The sequence below is a fragment of the Podarcis muralis genome, chromosome 4 (genome assembly GCF_964188315.1).
Source record: "Podarcis muralis chromosome 4, rPodMur119.hap1.1, whole genome shotgun sequence".
In the NCBI taxonomy this organism is placed as follows: Eukaryota; Metazoa; Chordata; class Lepidosauria; order Squamata; family Lacertidae; genus Podarcis; species Podarcis muralis.
This window is the reverse complement of record NC_135658.1, coordinates 42,653,323-42,666,262: the sequence shown is the minus strand read 5'-3', so window position 1 is coordinate 42,666,262 and position 12,940 is coordinate 42,653,323.

The window sequence follows — 12,940 nt, the reverse complement described above, 5'->3', positions numbered from 1 at the left end:
TTCTTTCCCCCCACCACACACACACACACCCCGCAAAGCCATCTCCACCAGGAACTCCTCGGAGCCAGCCTGGAATCTCGGCACGTTTATTTCAAGGCATCAGAAGGCATAGAAGTGTCTCTGTGGCAATGCGAGGGGGAGGCACACGTCCCAAGCCTAAGCCACACCCAGGCAGGGCGCGCACACACAAAACACACACACGGACGCTCTGCACACTTCCCACACCTCGGGGCCCCTCGTCTCCCAGGTACGGCAGCCGCGCCGCACGCTGCAAAAGCACACACGACACCTCGCCGCGCTGAGATGCGTAAGCCTGAAGCAGGCTCTTACCAAAATCGAGAGACAGGGCGAGTGAGGCAGGGAGTCGGGCTGCGGCGCAGCACAGGGCGAACACACGTTCTCCTCCCGCCTCCACTTGCCTCCCCCCCCCCCCCGCCACAAAATAGCAGACACTGATTTAAAGAGCATGTCTGCACCATCCATCTCAATTGCAAGCGCACAAATTGGATTTTGCAGAATTAAAAGCCGAGCTCTCTGGCCGGGAGGTCGGGGTCGTCGTATTAATTCAGGAGATGCATTCCATCTCGGCGATCGGGCGGTCCCCGAATCTGATCGGCTCCCAGATTTATTCTCTCCTTCCAACCTCACACGCCCGCTCCTCCGTCTTGTGTGCCCTATTACATAAACCCTGCGGGCTATCAACAAAACCAAGCGCATCTCACGCTTTAATTTTGCTAGGTATACTCCAGATCCATTAAAATCTATGGAATTGTAGTCATTGGTTTCGATAGGTATGTGGATTGCACCCGTATGACACTTCGCTGGCAAAACAGACATAAAAAAGCCAAAAGGCGGCGGGGGAACCATGTTCATATTGATTTAATACAGCCCCTCTTGGCCTGTGGATTGTGGCTAGCTACAGATATCCACAAACCACAGTGGTTATAATGAATTTGCAGGGATTAGCTTCCAGCATTTTTAATTTCCACACGTCTTTACAATTAAACGGCAATGAGATGAAATGAAAATTTGTGCCTCCTTTTCTTGTCTCTAGGAGGCAGGAGACTTAACCCTCTCCACCATATACTCTTACTAAAGTTCAATTCTCAAGTCTAACCCCAACATATTTCCTCCTGTTTCCTTTCCTCACCCTCACCTTCAAGTGGGAATTTTGCACCTTACATTTGCCCATCCCCTCTCAAACCCACCCCCACAACAAAGAGATGGAAAACAGAATTGGCACTAACTTTTGTGAATATAGCTGTCTTTCAGAAGGCTGTCTTTCAGAAAGCACAGGTTAAAAATCTGTTGCAATAATGTTAATATTTAGTACTTGTGTTGCACTTTATAGTGTTCCAAGCACTCCATGTACATTGTGATTCTTGTTACACTCCTCGAAAGTAGGTCAGTATTATTACACCCATATTGCAGATACAATTTCCATATCAGTTGCCTGTATCCACCCACTAAGTTTGCAGCTGGGGCAACCTCTTTGCACAGCTCACACTCAAAGACACTATTGGATAGCAGATCTCCTAAAATAATTTTATTATTATTAATTTTTATTTTTATTTAGTTTGCTAGTTGCCTGTTTTTTTAAAAAAACAGACAGACACACATAAAGAATTAAGATTATAATGTTTAAAAGCATATCGACTTCATTTATTTAAAATGGGATTAGATATTTTCATAGGAGGCAAGTCCTTGAACAGGCACTAGCCACAATTACTAAACCAAGCTTCCCAATTCAGAGACGACATTCCTTTGAATATCAGTTCTTGGAGGGTAGGCAAACAACAATAGAACTTTTGCCTGAATGCCCAGAACTGTCTGGTTGACTACAGTTGGAAAAAGAATGCTGTACTAGAAAGACCCTTGCGTCTTTCCAGCAGGGCTCCTGCATTCATAAAACCAGCGCAACAAGCAAGGTTTATATGCTAGTTTTTAAAGAAGCACTTTTTAAAAATGGTGTTCTCTATCCTCAGGCTAAAGAGGTGGAGTGCTTTCTGTCACCTCACCATTCCCCCACCTAGTTCCCAATTCATTTTGATGCATGTGTAGGGCTTTTTCAGTGCTGGCACCCCATCTCTGGAGTTCACATGATCTCACAGAGGTTTGCCAGATTCAAGCACTGCACTTTTTAGTGCCAGATGAAGGCCTTTTTATCTGCCCAGGCTTTTTAGAAGTTTATAATTGCTGTTTGATCTAACAGTTTTAAATCCTTTTTGCCTCTGGCTAATTTTGGTTTTATTGTTCTGCCCTTTACAGTTATTTGGTGGCTTTATGCTATTATTATATTTCCATCTGGTGGCAATGCAATCACTAATTTACCATTAGATAGTCGGCCAAACTTATACTGTACAGTTATTACACCAGGAGGACACACATGACCATAATGCCACAAACCAGTTCCTTGTTAGTTCACAACTGTCTTTTCGTTTTCAAAAGCAATTTCAGTGTGGTACTGTTCAATTAGCTGATTTGTCTTTATAAACAATAACAGTGAGAGGTTTTTGTTATTGCAGTTTTGGCACATGTTCAGGTTTCTGATGATGCAAAAGCTAACTTCACAAGAGAGTTCACTCTATGCAGAGTAGTTTGCTGACATTGGCAACAAAGTTGTTTTTGAAGTCTTAAGTGTTCACTGAAGCTACTATTTATCTCTGGCTTCATGGCAGCATCTTTAAATGCCCAAGGACGTATCCTTCCAGTTCAACCCCAAATTGAAGCTGGATTGGACCTCCGATTCAGAAACTGTTAGGACTTTTGTGGCATTCTGCAGAGGCCACATATAGCGCCGCAGTGCAGAAATGGACAAAATAACCCACCAAATAACTTGCTCTCATAGAAAGGTCTTTCTACCTGTCATTGTAACCTGAGCTCTTCTTAATCGTGTCTAACAGAGCCCTCAAATTATGCCAGGGCCAGAAATACACCTCTGCTGCATGGCCAGGAGAAAAAGGGAACATACATACAAAAAAATATTTAAAATGCATTAGAATGATAGATGCTCCCACAGTGTCCCAGGAAACACCACCACAGCCTAACAACAATTTATTATTTATACCCCACTCATCTGGCTGGGTTTCCCCAGCCACTCTGAGCCACAATTGGGGACTGTACTGCCACCAGTGCCCACATGACCCGCCCCCCAATACTAGGAGCTAATGGCAATGTAGAAATCCCACCCCCGGCACACACTCTTACATCACCACGTGAACAAGACACACAAAAAGCCCACAGCTTGTAACCCTGTTACAGGCAGTCCCAAGGCAACCTCACGGTCAGGGGTTCAAATCCCCTTATACCATTCACACACACCGTTTTAGCTACAAAGCACAGAGAAAGGGAAGGAGAAAACACCCCCACATAACTCCCTGGGCAGAATGACTGCAGAGAAAATACACAAACACACACACACACACAGAGAGAGAGAGAGAGAGAGAGAGAGAGAGCTCCTGAATCAAAGATTTTGAGACCTACCCAGAGAAAGGAAAAACTTTTTTTGCCAAGTAGCTAAGGGGAGGAACCAGGACAGGCAACCAAGGCAGCGAAAGACACACACACAGATTGCAGCAGCCTCCACTGGCTCACTGCACAGCACTGAACATAGGGCCATCTAGTCCAACACCCTGCAATGCAGGAATCTTTTGCCCATTGTGGGGCTTGACCCTGAGATCAACATTCTACAGGGCGGGCAGGAATATAGCCCCCTTCACCATTTATATGACAGCAAGGTGGGCAGACAGTCGTCTCAGGAGTAAAAGAGAGGGAGCTGCAAACTCTGCAGGGCAGCTCCCTAACCAGTTGGTTACAGCAGAGCTCAGTCACTGCATGAGGTCTTTGTCCCGTCCCCTGCCTCCACCACCCCCCACAAGCACAGGGGATGCACAAGGAACTATCTGCACAGAATGGCTCGTGTTTTGCATGGTGAAGGACCATGTTTCAAATTAAGACACACACACACCCCACCCTCATGCTGGAAAATAGGAGGGATGTTGGGTCTCCATACAGCCAGGAGCAGCACTGCATGAACCAATAGCCTTGTCCTCGGATAGAGCAATTGCCTTTTGGCCCACTCTTTCCCCTGATGTGGCCATCCCCCACCCAGTGCTGCCTCATATGCCAACCCTGTCAGGTAGAATCCTGGAAGGCTTCAATGCCCTTCCTGATCTCTTCTGCATTATAGACATCCTTCGCTTTCCTAACCCATAACTGCAAAATACACCCCAGCACCAATCCCACTTGTGCGATCTGACAGACCCCAGGTAAATGGGGTGATCGGGGCGGGGGGGACCCATATCCACCACCTTCAGCAAAGAAGCAACACATGTGGCAAAACTGAAATCCTTTATGGAACAGTCTCCAGGAGGCAGGAGATTCTGAAAGGGAAGTCAAATGTGTGGAATGCCAGCCAGGCACTCTAGTAAGGCTCTTGTGCCTTGGACAGTGGCAGGACAGGAAGTTATGGCACCAGCTCCACGGTAGAAACAACTCCACCTGTTGCATAACTGTCTGTTGTGCAGTTTTCCAGGATACAGGAGCCTGCCTAGCACACATATGTTAACATGAAAGAACAGTCAACAATATGTGGGTCATTGCTGCTGATCACCAGGATGGGCTTTGTCGAGGTGTGGGGTGGACCTCTCTACCTTTGGGACAGTGGCCTGCAGAGAGCCCGGGAAGACAAAGAGAGGACAATGAGCAATGGTCAGCAGCTGGAGCATGTAGTCCTTGAATCTAGTTGCACAGCAGGTGATTATGATGCCGAGAGAATGAGTGGTGCTATCTGAGAAAAACAATACAGGCATATAGCTCCCCCTTGCAGATTGTAGTGAAACTGTGTGCACAAGGGTGGTTTGTTCTGCTCCGTGCATCTGGGCTGTGATCTTGCAAGGCAAAAGAACTCATGAGCCTCTGCCCAGTGATGATAATGGTGTTTGCCAACAGAGAGCTTACCTGCATGTGGGAGTGAATCTTTCTCCTTTGTGGAGATTACTGCTCCCCACGGTTAAGGGAGAAGAGTGCTAGAGCAAAGACAGTTTGTGCAAGACACAGTATTCACTCATGGCAAAGTGGCTGGGAGAGACAAGGGAAACAGCTGTAGCAGTTACACATGATGACAGGTGTTCCCCTTTCTCTTGCTTACTTGTGTGATGCTCTGTTTTGGCACCCCCAGTTTCGGGAATGGAGTCTGTTTGTGTCTGGAGTCCTATGCTGAGGGTCCTATGCTGTAAAGGTTCTATGCAGAGAAGTGCTATCAATGAGCTCAAGTTCATTCACGAAAATCTGCCTTGTGGAGACAGGCTGCTTTGCACAAGGTACTATCTTTGTGTGCAAAGCACCCTTTCCCCATAGTTAGTCATCACCAGAGATCTTTCTTGTGAGCCATTAGCAGGCAGGCAGCTGTAGCTATTTGCCCTCTCATCTGAGGGCTTGGATACACTTCCGCCTAGAAAGCAGAGGTCCAAGCAGTTTTGCCTTTGCCCCACAACTTCCCCCTAGAAAACTCACTCTTTAGTGATAAACTGGAACAAACTGCAATCTGTGGAAAACCCAACTGCCATTTGCTCCTTCAGTGCTAAACAACGGGTTTCCCCAGAGGAAAGCGGTGGGCTAAATCGAAGTCTGGATAAGCCCTCAGTTGTGGTCTCCCTCTGTGACAGTGGTTGCTAACCAGTGGGCTATAGTTGTGCCCACCTCCATAAGTTTTCTGTGGCTTCCTAATAATGTATCTTTAAATATATATATATATTAGTTTTAAAAACAAAACAAAAACAAACTATAAGTCCCTCACTATGATGCCAAAAGGTTTTGTTGTCGCTGCACAAGGAGTCTCCAATTTTTGTCCATTTAAATTTTTTTAAGACATTTTAATTATTACTTTTAAAAGAAATCTCCCAGCTTTCATAGGTGCCCTGATGTGATTCCCCAATTTGTCATAATTTTCATTTTTAAAAAAATATTACACTGCACTCCCCTCTGCTGTGATTCCCTGAAGCCAAAAGGTATTTTTCACCCCTATTTCTACTTAGAAAAGAAATAGTCACACCCCTTTTAAAAACTTTGGCCATGTCCACTTCGTACTTTCATCACTCCCGCTCCGGCGTGTGAACCCGTCCAGAGGTTTGGCCATCAGTCAACTTAAACATATTATTTTGTCTTGGGGCATGTGCAAAAGTAGTTATCAAATATGTATCGGCATATCAGTGAGAGGGAACAATTACCCCGTCCAATCACTGAAGGAACACAAGAAGAACCTGCTTGACCAGGCCAGTGACCCATCAAGTCCAGCATCCTGTTCTCACTGTTGCCAACCACATGCCTATGGGAAGCCCATGCACAGAACCTGAGTGCAAGAGCACTCTCGTCCCCTGCAGTTCAGAACTCAGCTGGTATTCAGAAGCCTCTGAAAGTGGATGTAATAGCCCCCTGGGGTTAATAGCCAGTGGTAGCCTTATCCTCCATGGGCTGTCTAATACTCCTTTAAAGCCGTTCAAGTTGGTGGCCATCATTGCCTCTTGTGGAAGCAAATTCCATACTTTAATTATACACTGTGTGGAAAAACTACTTTTTGTCTGTCCTGAATATTTCAACATTTAGCTTCATTGGATGTCCACAGGTTCTAGTGTTATGAGGGAGAGAGAGAAAATTCTCTAACCACTTTCTCCATGCCCTCTAACCACTTTCTCCATGCCATGCATAATTTTACAAATTTCTATCATATCACCTCTTATTCGCTTTTTCTCTAAACAAAAATGTCCCCAAAAGCTGAAACCTTTCCTCATCCCCATTGATCATTTTGATTGCACTTTTCTGAACCTTTTCCAACTTTACAATATCCTTTTTCAGATGAGGTGACCAGAAGAGCACATGGTATTCCAAATGTGGTCCCGCCATAGATTTGTATACTGGCATTATGATATCAGCAGGTTTATTTTGAATACCTTTCCTAATCATCCCTAGCATGTAATTTGCCTTTTTCACAGCTGCTACACACAAGGTTGACATCTTCATTGAATTATCCGCTATAGCCCCAAGGTCTTCTTCCTGGTCAGTTGCCACCAGTTGAGACCCTCATGTGTGTTCAATAAGACTTTAAACCTCAAAGTGCATCATTCTACACTTGTTTACACTGAATTGCATCTGCCATTTTACTGCTCATTTACTCACTTTGGCTTTGTAAACCCTTTCTGTTTATTAACCACTTTTTTAAAGCAGGGGTGGGCAACCTGTGGCCCTCGAGTTGTTCTTGGTCTTCCACTCCCATCAGTCCCAGTTAAAATGGACAATGGTTGTCAAGGACTGGTTGGATGCAGAGCGGGAAGAACCAGCTGGGGAGCCAGCAAGGGAAGAAGGCTCAGAGCCCAGTGGTGGCAGGACAATGATGAGTGGTCAGAGGGAGAAGATTGGGAAGAGGTGGTGCTGGAAGCTGAAGGGGTAACAGGGCTTAGTGAGCTGGGAGTCTGTTATAGGGAGAAGTTAACAATCAGAAGCTGACAAGTGAGAGGAGGAAGGTCAAGAGGCAGAGATGAGTCAGGCTGATGAAGAGTCATGGGGGTCTCCCTTTCCTGCTGGGCAAACTCCACTACCCCCTCCCCGTGTCTTTCATAACCAGGAGAGGCATGAAAAGGGCAGAGGAGAGATTGGCTGGATGCAGGCGTAGTCTCTGATTGCTTGGTAAAAGACCTGGAGAGGAAGAGACAGATAGCTGTGGAGATGTAGGGACCTTTAGTCTTGGCAACTAATTTCATGGAGGAAGAGCCACTGGGAATGAGCTGCTGTGTTCATTAGGCCTGACACTCAGCCAAGTCTGTGGAGATCTTGTTTTTGCTAATACAACGTTAACTCCAACTTTGGACTGTGTGATTACTGACCAGCACGTTTTGTGACAGTGGTTAAGGACTGTGGAAATTGCAGCCCAGCACCAGCTGTGGAACCACAGTTTCCCTATCTCTGGATTTAGAGAATCATCAAGACTGGCTCCTGAATAAAAGAAGAAACCAGTTCTTTGCACACACACACACACCCCCAATTGATGAATCTAGTGAATGAGAAAACGAGATTGTCAAGGAATGTGGGAGTGCATAATTCTGGTCTTCATGAAACTCCACTGCTTTCAGATGCTGGATTCTCTCTGGCCCACAGTTACCAACCTGCTGAAAAACGTTTTGAGAAAGGGCATGTTCCAAGTGATGGCTCAGACATCACCCCAGACTTCCCACATCATTAATAAGGGCAAATGAACTTTCAAAGACAAGTCAGAAACCTATTCTGGACAATATGGGAAATCCATCCCTGGATGATGTCCCAGACTTAGTAATACTTGACAGATGGAACTCTGCTGATGATCCAATTGTTGATTCATTTCACAAACGAGAAGATAAAGGCAAAAAGCAGCACCAGGATTTTCAGAAGGATGACGCTGAAAATTGTGCACGTAATATCTATGATACTAACGGAAAGAACTTCCTTGCTCTTTTCAGCAGCCCACAACCCAAGGCAAAGACAAAAATACAAGTGCATGATGGTGCCATCATTATTCATTATTTGCTGGCACATGCACATTTTGATAACTATGCACATTTCACGTTATCCTCACATTAACTGGTGCCTCTTTCCTTTGGCGTGCGCACATACACACACACAAATTCAGGTTTGGCACTTAGGCCACTGAACCAAGCATGAAAGAAACTGTTGCCTGACAAGACTTTATTTACTCTTCATCATTTCTCCTTCCTCAATATGTTTTCCTTTTCTATTTTGGATGCTCCTCAGGGGGGGGGGGAGTCAGCATGCTTTCCTCATTTTTAAAGTTACGTTAGCACTCAGCCTTGTCAACTGTGGGAATCAGCTGCAGCAACTGCCTTGGGGAATGAATTCCCAAAGCAGGGATTCTCATAAGAGAAATCCCTACTGAGGCATTTCACCATGGGAGCAAACAGCAGTGCATCTCGGCTGAAGTAAATTGCTGCTTGACAGGTTGTATGCTGAGAGCCAGGCTCAGGTGGAGAGGTCCCAGGCTATTTGGGATTTAACAGTCATTGCCAACAACGTGAATTGGACTGTGAATGGAGGACTTTCCTTTACAAATAACACAACACTCCCATCTCTTTAGCCTATTATAGCAAATCTATTACTATCTAGAATCGCCATTGCCGCTGACACAGCTCCCGGTACCACAGCTGAGACTATACTTCAAACTCTGAGGGGTCAGCATCAGTTTTTTCAGACCTTTCAGGTGCTAGTCTCAAGCCTGGCTAACTAAAGTAAATGCATCCAAGCATTTAACATAACATCACAACTGTTTTGGCCATCAGTGTGCGTAGGAGTGAAGCTTTAAATTGCTACACCAAAAACAAATTCCTATGGACCAGCATTTAACTTAACAATAACAATACTTGCCATTTATATACATTTTTGAGTGTTCAAAACACTTCACATCCATTATCTCAATGCTACAGATACTTCCAGGTACTCAGGCAGCCTAGCACATGGGATTTCCCCAACCGTATTATGTATTGGTTCTGCAAATACCCACTTGGATTCTGAGCTATTTATTTCAATGTGTCTCTGGGGCAGAAAGCCGAGCTACTTAGATTTCACACTGCCAGAAGAAGACAAACTGTATGTTCATGAACTCTATGAATATATATACGAATACCAATATTTGTACCAGCTTGTGTATTGTTTGCCCGATTCAGTGCAAGTCAGAGTTCCCACGACTTTAAAAGTTGTGTAGTATTAGCAATTGCAGATTCTCCTCCCATAATGGAGTGCTAGAAGAAGCCGTATCTTGCAAAATTCTCTACTCCTATGAACTATGTTAGATACAGCTCTGCAACGTTTTCTTTTTAAGGAAAAGGAGTTGCAAGTGCCTGTAATACAGCAGAAAGTACTAGTGGAGGAAAATATGCCTGCTCCTGGCTGCCACCCAATCCTTGGGCTATTTTCTTACTCAGCTTCCCCAACTACTTCCTTCCCTTATGGGAAAAGGTATGTGGACCTAGAAGGTAAAATAAAGGGCAGGCTAGGTCACATCCACAGCATACATTTAAAGCACAGGGTTTCCCCCAAAGGGTGCTGGGAAGTGGACCTGTGAGGGTGTAAGTGACAGTTCCCAAGATTCTTTGGGGGAAGCCATGTTCTTTAAATGTATGTTGCGGACGTGACCTTAGAGGGGCACTTTGAGCAGGAAAACTGAAGAGAGGGAAAGGGTTAACTACCTTCTTCCCGCCACCTGCTTCTCCAGTCCCACTTACCCACACTGGAAGTGGCTTTTGCTATTCCACATGTCGGTTGGGATATCTAGGGCAGCAACATGTTTAATGCTGAAAAATGTTTTCTGTGCAGTTGAAACAATACAGCAGTTGCTGTAAAAGACATTATCTTTGCATGGAAAGTGCTTTGAGAATGAGTCTGGTAGCGTGGAGAGTTTCCATAGAACGGTGCTGATCCACATGTAGCCATGTGAAGACCTTCCATGTAGAAATATTTTTGGGAGGAATCATGCTGCAGCCATAACACTGATATGAAGCAGCTCTGGAGGAGGAATCGGCACATGTGCTGGTTGGAGCAAGAATAGTTGGTCCAATATCAACGTATTAGGTAAAGGTAAAGGGACCCCTGAAACGATGCCTTATGAGGAACGGCTAAGGAAGCTGGGCATGTTTAGCCTGGAGAAGAGGAGGTTAAGGGGTGAGATGATAGCCATGTTCAAATATATAAAAGGATGTCACATAGAGGAGGGAGAAAGGTTGTTTTCTGCTGCTCCAGAGAAGCGGACACGGAGCAATGGATCCAAACTACAAGAAAGATGATTCTACCTAAACATTAGGAAGAACTTCCTGACAGTAAGAGCTGTTCGACAGTGGAATTTGCTGCCAAGGAGTGTGGTGGAGTCTCTGTCTTTGGAGGTCTTTAAGCAGAGGCTTGACAACCATATGTCAGGAGTGCTCTGATGGTGTTTCCTGCTTGGCAGGGGGTTGGACTCAATGACCCTTGTGGTCTATTCCAACTCTATGATTCTATGATTCTTTAGGTCCAGTCGCGGACGACTCTGGGGTTGCAGCGCTCATCTCACTTTACTGGCCGAGGGAACTGGCGTACAGCTTCCAGGTCATGTGGCCAGCATGACTAAGCCACTTCTGGCAAAGCAGAGCAGCACACGGAAATGCGTTTACCTTCCCACCAGAGCGGTACCTATTTATCTATTTGCACTTTGACATGCTTTCAAACTGCTAGGTTGGCAGGAGCAGGGACCGAGCAACGGGAGCTCACCCTGTCGCAGGGATTTGAACCATCAACCTTCTGATCGGCAAGCCCTAGGCTCTGTGGTTTAACCCACAGCACCACCCGCGTCCCATCAACGTACAGTGGTACCTCAGGTTAAATACGCTTCAGGTTACAGACTCTGCTAACCCAGAAATATTACCTTGGGTTAAGAACTTTGCTTCAGGATAAGAACAGAAATCGTGCTCCGGCGGTGCAGCGGCAGCTGGAGGCCCCATTAGCTAAAGTGGTGCTTCAGGTTAAGAACAGCTTCAGGTTAAGAACAGACCTCCAGAACGAATTAAGTACTTAACCCGAGGTACCACTGTATTACAAAATTATAAATAAAACTACAGTACACTGGTGTGCTTAATTTGACCCTTGTGACCTATTCTGAATAAAGGGATTTAGCTTTGTGAACTGATCTACATAGAAGAAACCCAATGTTGAAATGAAGAACTCCTTCTGCAATGTATCTTGAGCTGAGTACAAAATGCACGCACCTCATTTCAGCTTTCAACGATACATGTGTTATATGCGGCCTTTCACTTTCAAAATGGTTAAAAGCTGTGCCCAGCAATGGGCCAGTGGCTGCGAATGTTTTGAAGAGTAAAGCTGCCAACGTGTTCATGTGCTATTGACTAAATGTCAGAGGACACATGCACTTTGCATGTGCTGGGTTAGAATTCGAGTGTGTGGTATTATCTAAAGGGCTACTTAAAGTCGCGTTCGTCCAAGAGCTCCATAGAAGCAAAACAATCAAATGCTGCCTCTGAATTAACAGCCAATGTCCCAGCACAACAGAAACCAGAAGACTAAAAAAGATGATGCACTGAGAGAGTTAAATTCCCTTCCAGGAATACGTAGGCGTTGTTGTCTGTTTTGCAGGGCAGAAATCAATATTCCCGCCTCTTCTCCTTCTGTTATTTCACCTTGAGATACTTGCACTCAGACAGATGAGTTTTGAATCTTATTCTCTGTTACTACAACTTATTTCCTTCTAACAATTTGCAGGGTCACAGATGTTCATGCAGCATTAACTTGCCTGTAATTTGCTTCCCAGCTCTCTAAACGGAATGCCATTAGTGCTTCAGCTACACTTACTCTTTCTGCAGATCACAAAGCTACTTCTACTTGGCTGTGTCTGTGCTGTCCCAATCACGGCCATCTACTTAGTGACCCAGTATCCAACTTTTTCCTGCCCTAGCATCTTGTCCTCCTTTTATCATCATATGTTGTCCAGCCTTTGCCTTTCAGGAGCAATTGCACAGAATGCACACTTAATTAGACCACATGCTCTTTTTTCCTACTGGATTTACTAGTTCCTCTTGTTATGCTCCAAATTCATTTTGTCCAAGAGCATACATGAATGAAAGCTCGTTAGGTATTGCTGAGTCTAATTAACTTTATCCCACTCACGACCCTTGATCTCCCAGGTCCCAGTCCAACACTCTAACCACTACACCACACTGGCTTCCTAGAGTACTTCTGCTACTCTAGGTAAGTAGGTAAATAAATATGAGGAAAGCAAAATGTCACTTAGAGAAGGATCTGAAATATTTTCCTTGAAGTTTGAATTTGTTTTATTCTGGGTTGTTTTATTAATTTGATGTTTTAATGTGTTGTAAACAGCTTTGAGATTTTTTCCTTTAAAATATAAAGCGGTACA